Source organism: Nomascus leucogenys, chromosome 15, assembly GCF_006542625.1.
Source record: "Nomascus leucogenys isolate Asia chromosome 15, Asia_NLE_v1, whole genome shotgun sequence".
NCBI lineage: Eukaryota > Metazoa > Chordata > Mammalia > Primates > Hylobatidae > Nomascus > Nomascus leucogenys.
The window spans coordinates 77,560,319-77,580,074 of record NC_044395.1 but is presented as its reverse complement, the minus strand read 5'-3'; the positions used below and the strand labels follow the sequence as shown (position 1 = coordinate 77,580,074).

At 37.6% G+C, this 19,756-nt stretch overlaps 1 long non-coding RNA gene across 1 annotated transcript; it reads right to left on the bottom strand.

Moving 5' to 3' along the window:
• Positions 1-142: 142 nt before the first annotated feature.
• Positions 143-15,630, bottom strand: LOC115838650. Its single transcript, XR_004033701.1, has 3 exons — positions 15,594-15,630; positions 2,598-2,600; positions 143-208 (listed from the first exon to the last, which is right to left on the bottom strand). It is a non-coding gene; the product is annotated as an uncharacterized LOC115838650 (long non-coding RNA).
• Between the last annotated feature and the right edge of the window lie 4,126 nt (positions 15,631-19,756).

Genomic DNA, 19,756 nt, shown 5'->3' with positions numbered 1-19,756 from the left:
AACCATAAAAACCCTAGAAGAAATGCTAGGCAATACCATTCAGGACATAGGCATGGGCAAGGACTTCATGTCTAAAACACCAAAAGCAATGGCAACAAAAGCCAAAATTGACAAATGGGATCTAATTAAAGAGCTTCTGCACAGCAAAAGAAACTACCATCAGAGTGAACAGGCAACCTACAGAATGGGAGAAAATTTTTGCAATCTACTCATCTGACCAAGGGCTAATATCAAGAATCTTCAAAGAACTCAAACAAATTTACAAGAAAAAAACAAACAACCCTATCAACAAGTGGGCGAAGGACATGAATAGACACTTTTCAAAAGAAGACATTTATGCAGCCAAAAGACACATGAAAAAATGGTCATCATTGCTGACCATCAGAGAAATGCATATCAAAACCACAGTGAGATACCATCTCACACCAGTTAGAATGGTGATCATTAAAAAGTCAGGAAACAACAGGTGCTGGAGAGGATGTGGAGAAATAGGAACACTTTTACATTGTTGGTGGGACTGTAAATTAGTTCAACCATTGTGGAAGTCAGTGTGGCGATTCCTCAGGGATCTAGAACTAGAAATACCATTTGCCCCAGCCATCCCATTACTGGGTATATACCCAAAGGATTATAAATCATGCTGCTATAAAGACAGATGCACACATATGTTTATTGCGGCACTATTCACAATAGCAAAGAATTGGAACCAACCCAAATGTCCAACAATGATAGAGTGGATTAAGAAAATGTGGCACATATACACCATGGAATACTATGCAGCCATAAAAAAAGGATGAGTTCATGTCCTTTGTAGGGACATGGATGAAGCTGGAAACCATCATTCTCAGCAAACTATCGCAAGGGTGAAAAACCAAACACTGCATGTTCTCAGTCATAGGTGTGAATTGAACAATGAGAACACTTGGACACAGGAAGGGGAACATCACACACTGGGGCCTGTTGTGGGGTTGGGGGAGGGATGGCATTAAGAGATATACGTAATGTAAATGACGATTTAATGGGTGCCGCACACCAACATGGCAAATGTATACATATGTAACAAACCTGCCCATTGTGCACAGATACCCTAGAACTTAAAGTATATATATAAAAAAAGAATGAGACCTTATGTCCAAAAAAATGTGAATGGAAAAGTCATTTTTCCTTCCAGGCCTCACCTATAAAACCTTGCACACATATTCCTCCACACTTTACCTTTCCCTGCTTGCTGGAATGATGGTGACCAAAGTGACCTTGAGAAATATATTTTAAGGATGGCCAAAGATTCATTAGCTTAGGATCCAGACATATCTGTGACCTTGGAATACCCACCCTCATTCTTAGACTAGAAGGAAATAAGGTATCTTATTTGTTCCATTGTCTACTGGATTCTCTTTGTTATAGTAGTTCAATCATTTACCCTAGTCGACATCCAGTGTTTTTGGGATCTAACTAAAGCACTTATTTGGGGAAATTTATAGTTTAATAAATTTATTTTGAAAGTATTGAAAATAAGCTGGGTGTGGTGTCTCATGCCTGTAATCCCAGCACTTTGGGAGGCTGAGGTGGGCAGATTACGAGGTCAGGAGTTCAAGACCAGACTGGCCAACATGGTGAAACCCTGTCTCTACCAAAAATACAAAAATTAGCTGGGCATGGTAGTACACGCCTGTAGTCCCAGATACTTGGGAGGCTGAGGCAGGAGAATCCTTGGAACCCAGCAGATGGAGGGTGCAGTGAGCTGAGATCACGCCACTGCACTCCAGCCTGGGCGACAGAGCAAGACTCCATCTCAAAAAAAAAAAAAAGTATTGAAAATAAGTATTTGGCTGAAGAAGCTGGAATAAGAATAGTAAATCTAAAAAAGACCTTGAAATGAAGAATATAAATGAATGGGAAAGTAAGGAAGAAACAATAGAGATGAAGAAACCAAAAGCTTGTTGTTTAAAAAAAACATAGGCCAATTTCTAGAGAGACTAATCAACAACAAAAATAATGAAGACACCATTAAACACTAGAAGAGGAAAAGGGGACATAATTAGTGTATTAGTCTGTTCTCATGCTGCTACAGGGACATATTCAAGACCGGGCAATTTATAAAGGAAAGAGGTTTAATTGACTCACAGTTCTGCAGAGCTGCGTAGGCCTCAGGAAACACTCATGGCAGAAGAGGAAGCAAACATGTTCTTCTTCACATGGCAGCAGCAAGGTTGTTCAGAATGAAGGGTGGGAAAACTCCCTTATGAAACCATCAGATCATGTGAGAACTCACTATCATGAGAACATCATGGAGGCAACTGCCCCCATGATTCAATTGCCTCCCACCAGGTCCCTCCCACAACAAATGGGGATTATGGGAACTACAGTTTAAGATGAAATTTGGGGTGGGGGGACTCAGCCAATCCATATCATTTTGCCCCGGGCCCTCCCATATCTCACATCCTCACATTTCAAAATACAATCATGCCTTCCCAACAGTCCCCCAAAGTCTTAACTCATTCCAGCATTAACTCAAAAGTCCAAGTCCAAAGTCTCATTTGAGACAAAGCAAGTCCCTTCCACCTATGAGCCTGTAAAATCAAAAGCAAGTTAGTTACTTCCTAGATGCAATGAGGGTACAGCCATTCCTAATGGGAGAAATTGACCAAAACGAAGAGGCTACAGGCACCATGCAAGTCTGAAATCCGGTGGGGCAGTCAAATCTTAAAGCTCCAAAATGATCTCTTTTGACTCCATGCCTCACATCCAGGTATTGCTGATGTAAGAGGTGGACTCCCATGACCTTGGGGCAGCTCTGACCCTGTAGCTTTGCAGGGCACAGCCCCCCTCCCAGCTACTTTCATGACTGGTATTGAATGTCTGTGACTTTTCCAGGAGTATGGTGCAAGCTGTCAGTGGGTCTACCATTCGGAAGTCTGGAGGATGGTGGCCTTCTTCTCACGGTGCCACTAGGTAGTGCCCCATTTGGGACTCTGTGTGGAGACTCTGTTTGGGGGCTCTGACCCCACATTTCCCTTCTGCACTGCCCTAGCAGAGGCTCTCTATGAGGGCTCCACCCCAGGAGCACACCTATGCCTGGACATGTAGCCATTTCTATACATTTTCTGAAATCTAGACAGAGGTTCCCTAACCTCAATTCTTGTTTCTGCACACCCGCAGGACCAACACCATGTGGAAGCTTCCAAGGCTTGGGGCTTGCACCCTCTGAAGCAATGGCCTGAGCTCCTTTTAGCCACAGCTGGAGTGGCTGGGATGCAGGACACCAAGTCCAGAGGCTGCACACAAGAGGGGGGCCCTGGACCTCACCCAGGAAACCATTTTTCACTTCTAGGCTTCTGGGCCTGTGATGGGAGGGGCTGCTGCGAAGGGTCTGACATGTCTTGGAGACATTTTCTCCATTGTCTTGGTGATTAGCATATGGCTCCTTACTTATGCAGATTTCTGTAGCTGGCTTGAATTTCTCCCCCGAAAACAGGTCTTTGTTTTCTACTGCATCATCAGACTGCATATTTTCCAAACTTTCATGCTCTGTCACCCTGAATGCTTTGCGGCTTAAAAATTTCTTCTGCCAGATACACTGAGTCATCTCTCTCAAGTCCAAAGTTCCACAGATCTCTATGGCAGGGACAAAATGCCACCCGTGTCTTTGCACAGCAAGAGTTATCTTTGCTCCAGTTCCCAACAAGTTCCTCATCTCCATCTGAGGCCACCTCAGCCTGGACTTTATTGTCCATATCACTATCAGCATTTTGGTCAAATCCATTCAACAAGTCTCTAGGAAGTTCCAAACTTTCTCACATCTTCCTGTCTTCTGAGCCCTCCGCATCTCTAGGAAGCTCCAGAGTTTCTCACATTTTCCTGTCTTCTTCTGAACCCTCGAAATTGTTCTAACCTCTGCCTGTTACCCAGTTTCAAAGTTGCTTCCACATTTTTGAGTATCTTTACAGCAGTGCCCCACTACCTGGTACCAATTTACTGTATTAGTCCATTTCTCATGGTGCTATAAGGACATACCCAAGACTGGGTAATTTATAAAGGCAAAATGTTTAATTGACTCACAGTTCTGCAGGGCAGTGGAGGCCTCAGGAAACTAACAATCATGGCAGAAGGGGAAGCAAACACCTTCTTTTTCACATGGTGGCAGCAAAGAGAAATGCAGAGTGAAGGGTGGGAAAAAACCCTTATAAAACCATCAGATCTCGTGAGAAATCACTGACTATCATGAGAACAGCATGGAGGTAACCGCCCCCATGATTCAATTACCCCTCACTGGGTCCCTCCCAGGACACATAGGGATTATGGGAACTACAGTTCAAGATCAGATTTGGGTGGAGATACAGCCAAACCATATCAATTAGGGATAAAATAGAAAAATTTAAACATTACAATGGAAAACTAAAAATAATTAGAAAAGTTAGATAAAATAGAAATTTTCTAGAAAAATGTAGGCTACTAAATTTACTGAAACATAAAAAACCTTAAAAATCAGTACCCACTAAATCAATAGACTTGATTAAATAAAACCTAGTAAGCTACATTCAAATAATACAATAAATTAAAATAAATTCTAAGCTCAGTTTTATATGTGAGGAAAAAATAATTTCTATTTTTCACCAAATTTGAGAATTTTTTGGCCATTATTTTATCAAATATTCTTATTTCCCCATTCTCTCTTTCTCCTCTTTCTGAGACTCCAGCTTTCATGTTGGATCTTTTGATATTGCCATGCAAATTCCTGAGGCACTGTTTTTTCTTCTTCCATTTTTTCTTCTCTCTTCTTCCAATTGCTTTTATTGATCTACAAATTCACAGACTTTTCCCTCCATCACCTTTATTTTACTAGGTTCATATAATGAACTTTATGTTAGATTTTTTATTTTCTAGTCCTAAGTTTCTCTTTTGTTACTTTTGTATTTCCTATTTCTCTGCTCAGATTTGCTTTTTCATTGATTATGAACATATTTTCTTTTATTTCATTAAGCATATTTATAATAGCAGCTTTAAAGTTCTTGTCTGATAATTTCAGCATCGGGTTCATTTTGGGATTGGTGTTTGTTGATCATCTTTTCTTTTGAAAATGAATCACATTTTCCTGATTCTTCATGTCAAGAAATTGTAGATTGAATCTTGATCATTATGATATCATGTTGCATAGCCTTTAGATTATTTTATAGTCCTACAAATGAAGCTGATGTTTTTATTTTATAAGGCAATTAACTTGGTTAGATTTAAACTGAGAAGTTTCTCTTGCCTTTGATTGGGAACAGCTCAACTGTCATTTCTGGTTGATTTTAGTCAGCTCCATATATGCCAGAGACTTAGGCAAGATTTATATATGGAATTTGGAGTTCCTGTTCCCTGGCTGTCTCCTATTCAGGATTCTTTCCTTACTCCCTAGTGGCCCTAATTATCTTGACTCTTTCCCCTGCTTTTCCCAGCTATGAAGACACTATGCTTTCTATTGAAGTTTTAGCTGTTCCATGCTGCTCTGGGTCTGTGGCTGCCTTCAAGACAAAGCCACACAAAGTGGGAAACTCACTTATACCCACAGCTTCTTTCAAGTTTCAACTCTGCTTTTATTTATTCTTCAGAGCTCTCAGGTAGTTGTTTTTTGCATTTTGTCAGAATTTATAGTTGTTTTCTGTGGAAGGTTAAGGTCCTGTTACGAGCTTACTTCCCCATACTGGAAGTGGCAGTAATTCTGATTTTAAACTGTTTCAGAGAATATATAGAAAGGAACATACATCCAGAAATTTAATTTAATTTTGCAGGTAGCATAGCATTGACAACAAAATGAATAAGATAGTTCCAGGAAGTAAAAAACTGTGCTCAGTGTCACTTATGCAGTTTGATGGGAAAATTCTGAATAAATATTAGAAAACAACAAATTACAGTATTAAAAATACTATTTAGATCATGGTGTGGCAGGGCCCTCTCAACTCCATGTCCAGGTGGATATCCAGGCATTTGGAGCACCTGTTCTCCTGGTTCAGCAGCCTGACCCTCCTACCCATCCCACCTTTCCTGTGCAGAGATCCTTGTACAGGGAGGCCCTCTCCACTTCATGCCCAGGCAGATCTCCAGGAATTTGGAGCACCAGCTCACTTGGATCAACAGCCTGAGCAACCCTACCCTTCCTGTGCAGAGATCCTTGTGCAGGGAAGCCCTCTCTGCTGCATGCCCAGGCAGATCCTCAGGCATTCAGAGGATCTGCTTGCTTGGTTCAGAAGCCTGAGCCACTCCGCTCCTCCTGTGCAGAAATGTTGGTGCAGGGGGTCCCTCTCCACTCCACGCCTAGGCAGATCTCCGGACATCTGGACCACTCACTCTTTTGGATTAGGAATTTAGGCTGCACTCCATTCCTGTGCTGAGGAGGGCCGAGAAGGTTGCTTTGCTCCATGCTTAGGCAGACGTCTGAGTGCTTGGTGCTCGCCTATTCGATTCTCCCTCAGTGCTGTTGCTTGTGCCTGCCCTCCAGGGACCTTTAGGCAGAGACCTGCCCAGTCTGACCCTGCCCATAGTGGCCCCTTCACCCTGCCCCAGGACTGAGCAGGAAGCTCAGACCACTGCGCGGGAATCAGTCCAATGCCTGAGACAACAGAGAGCTTCGGCCAGTAAGCAAGGAGCAAGTATGTACCCAGCTGTGTGGAAAAAAAATATTTTCCAGACAAGCTAATAGCTGACTGTTATTGATAAGTGCCATCTACTGGCTTGTAGGTCAAACTGCACAGTCCAATACAAAACCTGCCCAAAGAAGTGCATAGGGCTTTAGAAACAAAGCCAGGAGACCTTGGGGGAAAGGGAAAGAAAAAAAACCCAGTAATGTAGGGAAAAAGAGAAAAAGAAAAAATCCCACCCACATGAAAATAATTACAAAAATTAGAAGTGTCAGTGTCTCCAGATGAGAAGGAACCAAAGGAAGAATTTTGGCACCATGAAAAATCTGAATGTAGTGACACCACTAAAGGATCACACTAGCTTTCTAGCAATGGACCCTAACCAAAATGGAAACTCAGAAATGACAGATAAAGAATTTAAAGCATGGATTGCAAGGAAGCTTAATGAGATCCAAGACAAGGTTGAAAGTCAATGCAAAGAAACTTCTCAAGCAATCCTAGAAATGAAGAGATAAGTGTCTTTAAAAAATAAATCAGAGCTTCTGCAATTGAAAAACTCACTTAAAGAATTTTGAAATACAACTGAAATCTTTATCAATAAACTGGACCAAGAAGAAGAAATAATTTCAGGGCTTGAAGACCGTCTTTGTAACTAACCCAGTTAGACAAAAATAAGGAAAAAGAATTTTTAAAAAATGTACAAAGTCTTCAAGAAATATGGAATTATGTAAAGCAACCAAACCTATGAATTATTGGCATTTCTGAGAGATAAGGAGAAAAAGTTAACAACCTAGAATATATATTTGAGGGAATTATTTAGAAAATTTCCCTAATCTTGGTAGAGAGGTAGATATCCAGATCCAAGAAATCCAGAGAACACCTGCCTAATACCATACAAAGTGAACTTTACCAAGGCATATTGTCACCAGACTGTCTAAGGTCAATGCTAAAGAAAAAATCTTAAAGGCAGCTAGAGAAAGGTCATGTACAAAGGGAATCCCATCAGGCTAACAGTGGACTTTTCAGTAGAAACCTTACAAGCCAGGAGAAGTTGGGGGCCTATTTTCAGCATTCTTAAAGAAAAGAAATTTCAACCAAGAACTTCATATCCTGTCAAAGTAGGCTTTATAAGTGAAAGAGAAATAAAAAATATTTTCCAGACAAGCTAACACTAAGTGAATTTGTTATCATTAGACCAACCTTGCAGGAGATCCTTAAGGGAGTTTTAAACATGGATACAAAAGAATGATACCATCTACCACCAAAACACACTTAGGTACATAGCCTAAAGACCTTATAAAGCAACCACACAATAGAAACTACAAAGCAACCAACTAACAACCTTATGATAGGATCAAACTTCACATATCAATATTAGCCTTGAATGTAAATACTTTAAACCCCCCACTTAAAAGGCACAGAGTGGAAAGTTTGGATTAGAAAACAAGACTCATTTGTCTGCTGTCTTGAAGACACCCATCTCACACATAACAGTATCCATAGGCTCAAAGTAGAGGGTTAGAGAAAGGTCTCTCATGCACATGGAAAACAATAAACAATAGGGATCACTTTCTTACATCAGATAAAACAGACTTTAAGCCAACCATAGTAAAAAAGGGCAAAGAAAGGCATTATATAATGATAAAGGGTTCAATTCAACAAGAAGACTTAACTGTCCTACATATATACACATCCAATGGTGGAGCACTCAGATTCATAAAAGAAGTACTTCTAGAACTATGAAAAGACTTATACAGTTACACAATAATAGTGGAGAACTTCAACACCCCGAGTGTCAGCATTAGACAGCACTGAGGCAGAAAACAAACAAATTTTAGACTTAAACTTGTCACTTGACCAACTGGACCTAATAGACATCTACAGAACAATCCACCCATCAACTACAGAGTATACAGTCTTCTCATCTGCATGTAGAACATACTCCAAGATCAACCACATGCTTGACCATAAAGCAAGTCTCAATAAATTCAAAAAAATCAAAATTATACCAACTATACTCTCAGACCACAGTGGAATAAAAATAGAAATGAATACCAAAAAGATCCCTCAAAAACACACACTTATAAGGAAATGAAACAACTTACCTCTGGATGATTTTTGGGTAAACAATGAAATTAAGGCAGAAATAAACAAATTATTTGAAAAAAAGTGAAAACAAACACACAACATACCAAAATCTCTGGGATGCAGTAAAAGCAATGTTAAGAGGAAAGTTTATAGTGGTAATTGCCTACCTCAAAATGTTAGCAAGATCTCAAATTAATGATCTAACATTATACCTACAGGGACTAGAAAAACAAGAACAAACTAACCCCAAACCTAGCAGAAGAAAAGAAATAATTAAAATCTGAGTGAAACTGAATGAAATTGCGACCCACATATCCATACAAAGAATCAACAAACTAAGAGCTGGTTATTTGAAAAGATAAAATTGATAGACCGTTAGCTAGATTAACAAAGAAAAAGAAAGATTCACATAAACTCCATCAGAAATGACAAAAGGTGACATTACAACTGATCCCACATAAGTACAAAATATCCATAGAAAATATTATGAACACCTCTATGCACACAAACTATAAAATCTAGAGGAAATCGATAAATTACCAGAAACACACAACCTCCCATGATTGAATAAGGAAGCAACTGAAACCCTGAACAGACCAAGATTGACTTCTGAATTAGAATCAGTAATAAAAAGCCTACCAACCAAAAACAAAAAGCCCCAGCTGGATGGATTCACAGCTAACTTCTACCAGATGTACAAAGAAGAGCTGGTATCAATTCTACTAAAACTATCCCCAAAAGTCGAGGAGGAAGGACTCCTTCCTGTCTCATTGTATGAAGTAAGCATCACCCTGATACCCAAACCTGGCAAAGTCACAATGAAAAAATAAAACAATGAGCCAATATTCCTGGTGAATATAGACACAAAAGTCTTCGAGAAAATAATAGCAAACCAAACCCAACAGTACATCAAAAAGTTAATTCACCACAATAAAAAGATTTCATTTCTCAAATGCAAGGTTTGTTCAACATACACAAATTAATAAATGTGATTCACCACATAAATACAGTTAAAAACAAAAACTATATTATCTCAATAGATGTGGAAAAAGCGTTTGATAAAATCTAACATCGCTTCATGATAAAAATTCTCAAGAAACTAGGCATTGAAGGAACATAAAATAATAAGACCCATCTATTACACACCACAGCCAATGTCATGCTGGATGGGCAAAAACTAAAAGCATTCCCCTTGAGAACTGGAATAAGACAAGGATGCCCACTGTTACCACTCCTATTCAACACAGTACTGGAAGTGTTAGCCAGAGCAGTCAGGCAAGAGACAGAAATGAAAGTCAACCAAATAGGAAAAGAAGAAGTCAAACTCTCTTCACAGATTATATTGTTCTATACCTAGAAAACCCTGAAGACTCTGGCAAAAGGCTCTTGGAACTGATAAATGACTTCAGTAAAGTTTCAGGATACAAAATCAACATACAAAAATCAGCATAATTTCTATACACCAATAATGTTCAAGCTGAGAGCCACTTACAGTAGTCATATCCAGGAAATATCTAGGAATATATCTAACCAAGGAGGTGAAGGAGCTCTACAAGGAAAATTACAAAACACTGCTAAAAGAAATCATAGATGACACAAATGGAAAAACATTTCATGCTCATGGATTGGAAGAATCAATATCGTTAAAATGGCCATACTGCTCAAAGCAACCTACAGATTCAGATTCAGTGCAATCCCTATCAAAATACCATGTCATTTTTCTTTTCTTTTTTCTTTTTTTTTTTTTTTTGAGATGGAGTCTTGCTCTGTCACCCAGGCTGGAGTGCAGTGGTGTGATCTTGGCTCACTGCAACCCCTGCCTCCTGGGTTCAAGAGATTCTTCTGCCTCAGCCTCCTAAGTAGCTGCGACTACTGGTGTCTACCACCACACCCAGCTATTTTTTTTGTATTTTTAGTAGAGACTTGGTTTCACCATATTGGCCAGGCTGGTCTCGAACTCCTGACCTCAAGTGATCCACTCACCTTGGCCTCCTAAAGTGCTGGGATTGCAGGCATGAGCAACTGTGCCTGGCCCCAGTGTCATTTTTCATGGAACTAGAAAAGACTATTCTAAAATTTATATGGAGCCAGAAAAGAGCCCAAGTAGCCAAAGCAATCTTTAGAAAAAAGAACAAAGCTGGAGGCATCACATTACCTGACTTCCAACCATACTATAAGGCTACAGTAACCAAAACAGCATGGTACTGCCATAAAAACAGATTCATAGACCAATGGAACAAAATAGAGAACTCAGAAATAAAGCCACGTACCTACAATCATCTGATCTTTGACAAAACTGACAAAAATAAGCAATGGGGAAAGGACTCCCTATTCACTAAGTGATTCTGGGATACCTGGCTAGTCATATGCAGAATGAAACTAAACCTGTACCTTTCACCATATATAAAAATTAACTCAAGATGGATTAAATATTTAAATATAAGACCCTAAAGTACAAGAATCCTAGAAGAAAACCTAGGAAACACCATTCTGGACATCCGCCTTGCTAAAGAATTTATGACTAAGCCCTCAAAAGCAATTGTAACAAAAACAAAAATTAACAATTGGGACGTAATTAAACTGAAGAGCTTCTGCATGCAAAATAAACTATCAACAGAGTCAACAGACAGCCCACAGAATGGGAGAAAATATTTGCAAACTATGCATCCAGCAAATGTCTAATATCCAGAATCCAGAAGGAGCTTAAACAATTGAACAAGCAAAACACAAATAACCCCCTTAAAAATGGGGAAAAGACATGAACAGACACTTCACAAAAGAAGGCATACAAGTGGACAAAAAACATGAAAAATGCTCCACATCACTGATCATCAGAGAAATGCAAATTAAAACCACAATGAGATATCATCTCATACAAGTTAGAATGGCTATTATTAAAAAGTTAGAAAACAACAAATGCTGGCAAGGCTTATACATTGTTGGTGGAGATGTAAATTAGTTCAGCTATTGTGAAGAGCGGTTTGGAGATTTCTCAAAGAACTTAGGAGTATGATTCAACCCAGCTATCCCATTACTTGTTGTACATCTAAAAGAAAACACATTATTCTACCAAAAAGACACATGCACTTGCATCTTCATTGTAGCACTGTTCACAATAACAAAGACATGGAATCAATGTAGGTGCCCATCAATGGTGGACTGGATAAAGAAAATGTGGTATGTATACAACATAGAATACTATGTAGCCATAAAAAAGAATGAAATCATGCCCTTTGCAGCAACATGGATGTAGCTGGAGGTCATTATCCTAAGCGAATTAACACAGGAATAGAAAACCAAATACCACATGTTCTAACTAATAAGTGGAATCTAAATATTGAGTATACATGTACATAAAGATTGCAGTAATAGAAACTGGGACTACTAACGTGGGACGGGAGGGAGATGGGAATGGGTTGAAAAACTATTGGGTATTATGTTCACTGCCTGGGTGATGGGATAATTTGTACCCCAAACCTCAGCATCACACAGTATGCCCAGGTAACACACCTGCACATATATCTCCTGAATCCAAAATAAAAGTTGGAAAAAATAAATTTAAAAAATACTGTTATAATAACATCCAGACATAAAATACATAGGGATATATTTAATGAAATATGATTAAGACCTCTGCATTGAATATACAGAACATTACTGAGAAAATTTAAAGATGATCTAACTGGAGAGACATGCTATTTTCACAGACTGAAAAACTTGGTGGTGTTAAATATCAATTTCCTCAAAATTTATCTATAGATTAAATAAAATCCCAATAAAAATCCCAGCAGGCTTTTTTGAGGGGTAAAAGTTGACAAGCTGATTCTAAAATTTATATGTAATTGAAAGTGTCCTAAAATAACAACAACCAAAAAGAATAAATTTGGAGGACTTAAACTTTCTGACTTCAAGACTTAGTGTAATGTTATAGTAATCAAGACAGTGTAGTATTTATGTGTAGACAGGCAACTGGAACAGAATAGAGGGTTCAGAAATAGATCCACATTTATGTTGTCAATTGATTTTCAACCAAACTGCCAAAGCAATTCCAAAGAAAATGATAGTCTAAAAAATGCTGTCAGAACAACTGGCTATCTGTATGGGAAAAAAAATGAGCTTCGCCTGTTAGAAGTAAAACTCCTGTTTCCATCACTACTCTGTGTCTACTCTGAATACCTCACTTCTGACACCAGATGTGTGGGTTTTATTTTTCCCACACCGAGCAATTCTCCACTTTTCAGCAGACATTGAGTGGGTGTCCTAGCATTTAATTCAGTTATGAGATGATCTACCTAGAGATTATATCAGCTTTCACAGGTTAAGGGTTCAATCCCCAAAAACTGCCACCACCTCAGACACCAGTTGTAAATCCAGGTTGCATTTGTGCTTCTCTGACCAACCTGCTGTAAATCAGAAGTTCCCACAACCTTATCCTTTGGTTCAATAATTTTCTAGAATGGCTCACAGAACTCAGGAAAATAATTTACTTACTAGATTACTGGTTTATTATAAAACGATACAACTTAGAAATAGCCAGATGGAAAAGATGCATAGGGAAAGGGTGTGGAGCTCTTATGCCCTCTTCAGGGTGCCACCCTCTCAGCACCTCCATGTGTTTACCAATCTGGAAGTTCTCCAAACCCAATCTTTTAGGGATTTTTGGGAAGGCTTCACTACATAGGCATGATGAACTGTAATTCAATTCCTATTCCCCATTCCTTCCCCAGAGGAAGGGGTATAGGACTAAAATTTCAAAGCTTCTAATCATGGCTTGGTATTTCTGGTGAGCAGTCTCAATCCAGGAGCCCATCAAGAGTCACCTTGTTAAAACAAAAGATGCTCCTATCACACAGAAAACATCAAGCGGTTTAGGAACTCTGTTGTCAGGAACCGAGGTTAAAGATGAAGTATTAGAACAGAAGATGCTCCTAGCACTCCTATCTCTTAAGAAATTACAAGAGGGCTTTAGGAGCCGTGTATCAGGAACTGGGGGCAGAGACCAATATATGGATTTCATATTATTTCACACTCATACATCACACTATACAAAAAAATTAATTGAAGATGGCTAGGGACTTTAATGTAAAAGCTAAAACTATAAAATCTCTAGATGAAAACATAAGAGCCTACTTTTGCAGTCTTGCAACATCAATACAAGATAATGGAATTTGTTTTTTAGACAGGACCTAGAAAACTAGTGATAAAAGAAAAAAACTAATAATGTGGACTTTATCAAAATTAAAAACATCTACTCATCAAAATACATTGTTAAGAGAACAAATAGAGGAGTCACAGCCATGGAGAAAATATTTGCAAAAATATGTCTGGCAAAGGTCTTGTATTCAGAATTATAAGCAATTCTACAACTCAATAAAATTAGACAATCAACCCTCCCCCCACCAAAAAAGATCAAAGACCTTGAATAGGCATCTCAAAAAGTATTATACACAAATAATTAATAAATATATGAAAAAGTGCTCAATGTCATTAGTATCTGGAGAATTAAAACTAAAACACATCTTCTAGAATGGCTAATATTTTTAAAAAACTGACCAAACAAACTGGACAATATCAAATATAGGTAAAATGTGAGGCAATTGAAATTTTCATACATTGCTGGTAGGAATATAAAATGATATGACCACTTTGGAAATTGGTTTGGCAACTTATAAAGTTAAACATAAATCTAATTAAAATCTAGAAATTCCACTCTAAGATTTTTACCCGAGAAAACATGTTTACAAAAACATTTGTACAAGAATGTTTATAGCAGCTTTATTCATATTAGCCAAAACTGGAAACAGTTCAAATGTTCATCAATGTAGGCTGATAAATAAATGGTCATATATACACAGAATGGGATACTACTCAAAATTAAAAATGGGCCGGGCGTGGTGGCTCACGCCTGTAATCCCAGCAATTTGGGAGGCAGATCGTGAGGTCAAGAGATCGAGATCATCCTGGCCAACATGGTGAAACCCTGTCTCTACTAAAAATACAAAAATTAGCTGGGCGTGGTGGCATGCACCTGTAGTCCCAGCTACTTGGGAGACCGAGGCAGGAGAATCGTTCAAACCCGGAAGGCAGAGATTGCAGTGAGTCGAGATCATGCCACTGCACTCCAGCCTGGCAACAGAGCGAGACTCCATCTCAAAAAAAAAAAATAAATAAATAAATAAAAAACAAAAATTAATCTGTCACTGAAATGCATGACAGCATGGATGAAATTCAAAACATTTTGTTGAGTAAACAAAGCTATATTCAAGAGTACATACTGAATTTATATGAAGAACAAGAATTTGTAATGAACAAGAATAGGCAAAACTAATCTACTGTGATAGCAATCACAATGATGATTGTCTCTGAAGGGGTAGGTATTGACTGAGAAGGGGCAGGAGATATATTTTTGGGATGATGGAAATCTTCGATATCTTGATAGAGTGGGTTTATATAGATGTATAGTTTTATAAAATAGATTAATAAATCAGAACACAAAGGCAAGAAAACAGACCATATAGACATGGAGACTTCATATAGATAGTGGTGGCAAGTCAACAATTGGTGCTGGGGTAACTGGCAAGCCACATGTAGAAGAATGAATTTGGATCCTCATCTCTCACCTTATACAAAAATCAACTCAAGATGGATCAAAGACTTAAATCTAAGACCTGAAACCATAAAAATTCTAGAAGATGACATCAGAAAAACCCTTCTAGACATTGGCTTATGTAAAGAGTTCATGACCAAAAAAACAAAAGCAAATGCAACAAAAACAAAGATAAATAGATGGGACTTAATTAAACTCAAAAGCTTCTGCCCAGCAAAAAACACAATCAGTGGGGTAAACAGGCAACCCACTGAGTGGGAGAAAATCTTCACAATCTATACATCTGACAAAGGACTAATATCCAGAATCTACAAGGAATTCAAACAAATTAGCAAGAAAAAAACAAACAAACAATCCCATAAAAAGTGCCCTAAGGACATGAATAGACAATTCTCCAAAGAAGACATACAAATGACCAAAAAACATATTAAAAAATGCTCAGCATCTGGGCACAGTGGCTCACGCCTGTAATCCTAGCACTTTGGGAGGCTGAGGTGGGTGGATCACCTTAGGTCAGGAGTTCGAGACTAGTCTGACCAACACGGTGAAACCCTGTCTCTACTAAAAATGTAAAAATTAGCCAGACGTGGTGGCATGCCCCTGTAATCCCAGCTACCCGAGAGGCTGAGGTGGGAGAATTGCTTGAACTTGGGAGGTGAAGGTTGCAGTGAGCAGAGATCAAGCCACTGCACTCCAGGCTGGGTGACAGAGTGAGACTCCATTTCAAAAAAAAAAAAAAAAAAATGCTCCACATCACTAATGACCAGGGAAATGTAAATCAAAACCACAATGCAATACTACCTTACTTTTTTAGGAATGGCCATAATCAGAAAACAAAACAAAAAAAAAAATAGATGTTAGTGTGGATATGGTGAAAAGGGAACACTTCTACACTGCTGGTGGGAATGTAAACTAGTACAACCACTGTGAAAAACAGTGTGGAGATTCCCTAAACAACTAAAAGTAGAACTACCATTTGATCCAGCAATCCCACTACTGGGTATCTATCCAGAGGAAAAGAAGTCATTATACGAAAAAGAGACTTGCACATGCATGTTTATAGCAGCACAATTCACAATTGCAAAAATATGGTACCAGCCCAAACACCCATCAGTCAATGAATGGATAAAGAAATTGTGGTTTATATGTGATGGAATACTACTCAGTCATTAAAAGGAACGAAATGATGGCATTCACAGCAAGCTGGATGGAATTGGAGACCATTATTGTAAGCAGAGTAACTCAGGAATGCAAAACCAAACATCGTATGTTCTCACTCATAAGTGGGAACTAAGCTATGAGGATGCAAAGACATAAAAATGATACAGTGGACTCTGGGAACTCAGTTGAAAGGGTGGGAGGGGATGAGGGTTAAAAGACTACACATTGGGTACAGTGTACACGGCTCAGGTGATGGGTGTACCCAAATCTCAGAAATCACCACTAAAGAACTTATTCATGTAACCAACCACTACCTGTTCCCCAAAAACCTATTGAAATAAATAAAATAAATCAGTGTATATACAAAAGCTTAAAATATACTTATGAGCACATTATTAGAAATGTGGAGCTAAATACCATAAGTAACACTTAAAAGACTTGACAGTGATTGCCTTTGGGTCATATGAATGAGAGTGGGGAAAGGTGCGATAGGGGTCCATTGCCACATAAGCTTTTCAATAAAATTGAATTTTTTACTTTTTGCAAGCATTACTTTAGGAAAAGTAAAACCAATTAAAAATAAAAGGTGTTTACAAGATGACCTAGCAATGCTCTTTTACTGATTTTTACAAATAAGTGAAAATAAGTATATTCTTAGGACCTAAAAGAAATCAGGCCTGAGCAAAAAAATGAGTCAAATCAGATAACTTGACATTAGGTCTATAAGAAATATGAAGATTTCTGCCTCTCTTTCTGATAGAATTTCATGAGAATCTTTTCATATATGCATTCTTAGGATGTCTGCTATGAGGAATGCTTTTATTTTCTCAATTGTAAATATGGAAGCAGTTGTTAGGAGATAGGAATGACTTAGAATGAAGGCTTATTAATAGATATGCTATAGGACACCACAAACTTGGAAACCTGAAAAAAATTCTGTAGTTGAATGATTTGTATAAATAATTTTAATAGTTGATTTATTAAACTCTATGCTAGTCTCTTGTTTAGCATAGTATCTACATATACATAGTCAATGTATACAAAACTATACTATTAAGACGATCTAATCCTCTATCTCATCTTTATGTACAACACTATATTCTCAGGAAAAATGAGATATTACTCACCCCCACTATTTGTAGGTTGTATATTTTTCTTGTGACATCTGAATGACCATGCCAGTCAATGTATTCCATGCAATTGTTGGAATGAGTTGCAATGGTTGTAAACTGTACACTCATGGAATGCAGATACCATGGTTCTTTTTCTTACTCTTTTATATCTTAGCACCCACACCTATACATTTGGAAGTAGCTCAGATAAATTGTTCTTAGTTCTTTCATTTTAGGATTTGTAGTTTACCTTAAGGACATCAGAAAATAAATACAGACACCACAAGGAGTACATGAGCCCTCCTTGTGTAACTGTTAAGTGTTAACTGTTGTATGTATAACTTTGCTTGTGAAATATTGTAACAAACAGACCAAAAACAAGTTTCCTAATTACAGGACACCTCTTATGTAAGTTTACCAATACTGTTTATCTTGGTGGAAAAAAAATCTCCATGCTCTTCCAAATATAAGCACACAAATGAAAGCAGAATGAGAAAGTTCACATTTTGGGTGCTTAGATTTGTCAAATGATAAAAGGGAAATAGTATTTTTAATAACTGCACAGGAGAAATTTGTGAAACAGTAGGAAATAAAATAAGAACAAGTCCACGAAATTGTGATAGTTGGTAGCTGTAGTGGCTCAAATAAAATTATGGCAAAAAGGTTAATGAATTAAAAAAGAGCAGGCCCTGTACCTATTCTAGGTCCAATTGATATGGCCCTATTCCAGGAAAGGTGGGTTGGTACTTCATTTTCCTATTGCTATTTTTGGAAAAATCGCAAAATTGCTGAAATACTGGGTCAAAAGACTACAAGGTAAAATAATTATATATGATCACCTAACTCATGTAGACATATATAGTTTTATTGATATTAAATATAACTACTTGATTTTGATGAAAACCTTGAATACATCTTGTACTTAAAGAGTTTTCCAAGCCAGGCATGGTGGCATGGGCCTGTAGTCCCAGCTACTCAGGAAGCTTGAGGCAGGAGTGATCCCTGGAGTCTGATTCCAACGGGGGCAACATAGTGTAGGGTTTTCCAGTGTTGATGATTATAGTGTGTTTCACTGCCTGCCATCCAGGAAGTCCTTGTAATTTTTTCTATCGTCATGCCCAGATAGATAACATATACTCATATGAAAAAACCAGTGATACATTAAATCTCTTATCGGCTTTGCAAAATCATTTCTTAAGCATTAATGGATAATATGTTAATTCTAACAAAAGCTATTTTAAAAAGAGAATAGAAACAACCATTGGAATCCCACTCATAAAATTTAGACATAAGAGATTTTGTACTAGTACTGATTTTGAAAACCAAAGTAGTTTTACAAATTTATCCTTGTATATTAAACCTGAGCTGTAATGGTAGGATAATAGAAGTCTACTGGTGATTTTTAACAATCTTTTAGCTAATATAATATCAAGGACTAAATGTTGCTGGTTCAAAGTAATTTCTTTGTTCCTTATGTTTAAGTAATAATGGTGTTAATATAAATTGTAATGCTTGTGTAAATCATCAGCTTACATTTAAAAAACTGAATAAAGTCAAATACATGAATATGTTTTACTCTTTATTATAATTTGGGAGATAGTTGAAACTTAACAGTGAAATACATTCAATTTCAATAATAATATCCACATAAATAAATGCCTATGGGTGGTGAATATTGAATAAAAATTGTAAGGACAAGTAATTATTTTATGTTGCATTTTTTCATGTTAAATGAAATTTTAGTTTTGAAATGTCAATGTGTTAGTATATTCAGAAATTTTTCCTAATTAGATATTTTTGCTCAGTTTATGCTAATCCAGGTACTGTTACATATTGTACCACTTGCTTAATTGTCCTTCTCTCTTTGTTTAAAAATTATCTTTTCCTTTTAGACTAATATAAAAGCATCAGAAGTAAATTTAGAAAATAACTCATCTAGGCAATAGAAACAGCATATTTCTGTCATTTATTAGACTATACTTATTCCCTGCTGAATAAAAATGAAAGACATCATGGATAATAACCAAAATTAGAATTTACTTGGTTTCTCTAGTGGATACCAAATATGCAGTTACTAGGCATGGGCAGGAGATTAATGCCTCATGAAGAAGATTCATCATTTTGAGTAAAGAAAAATACCCGAATGAATATTTTAAAACTTAAACATTAAA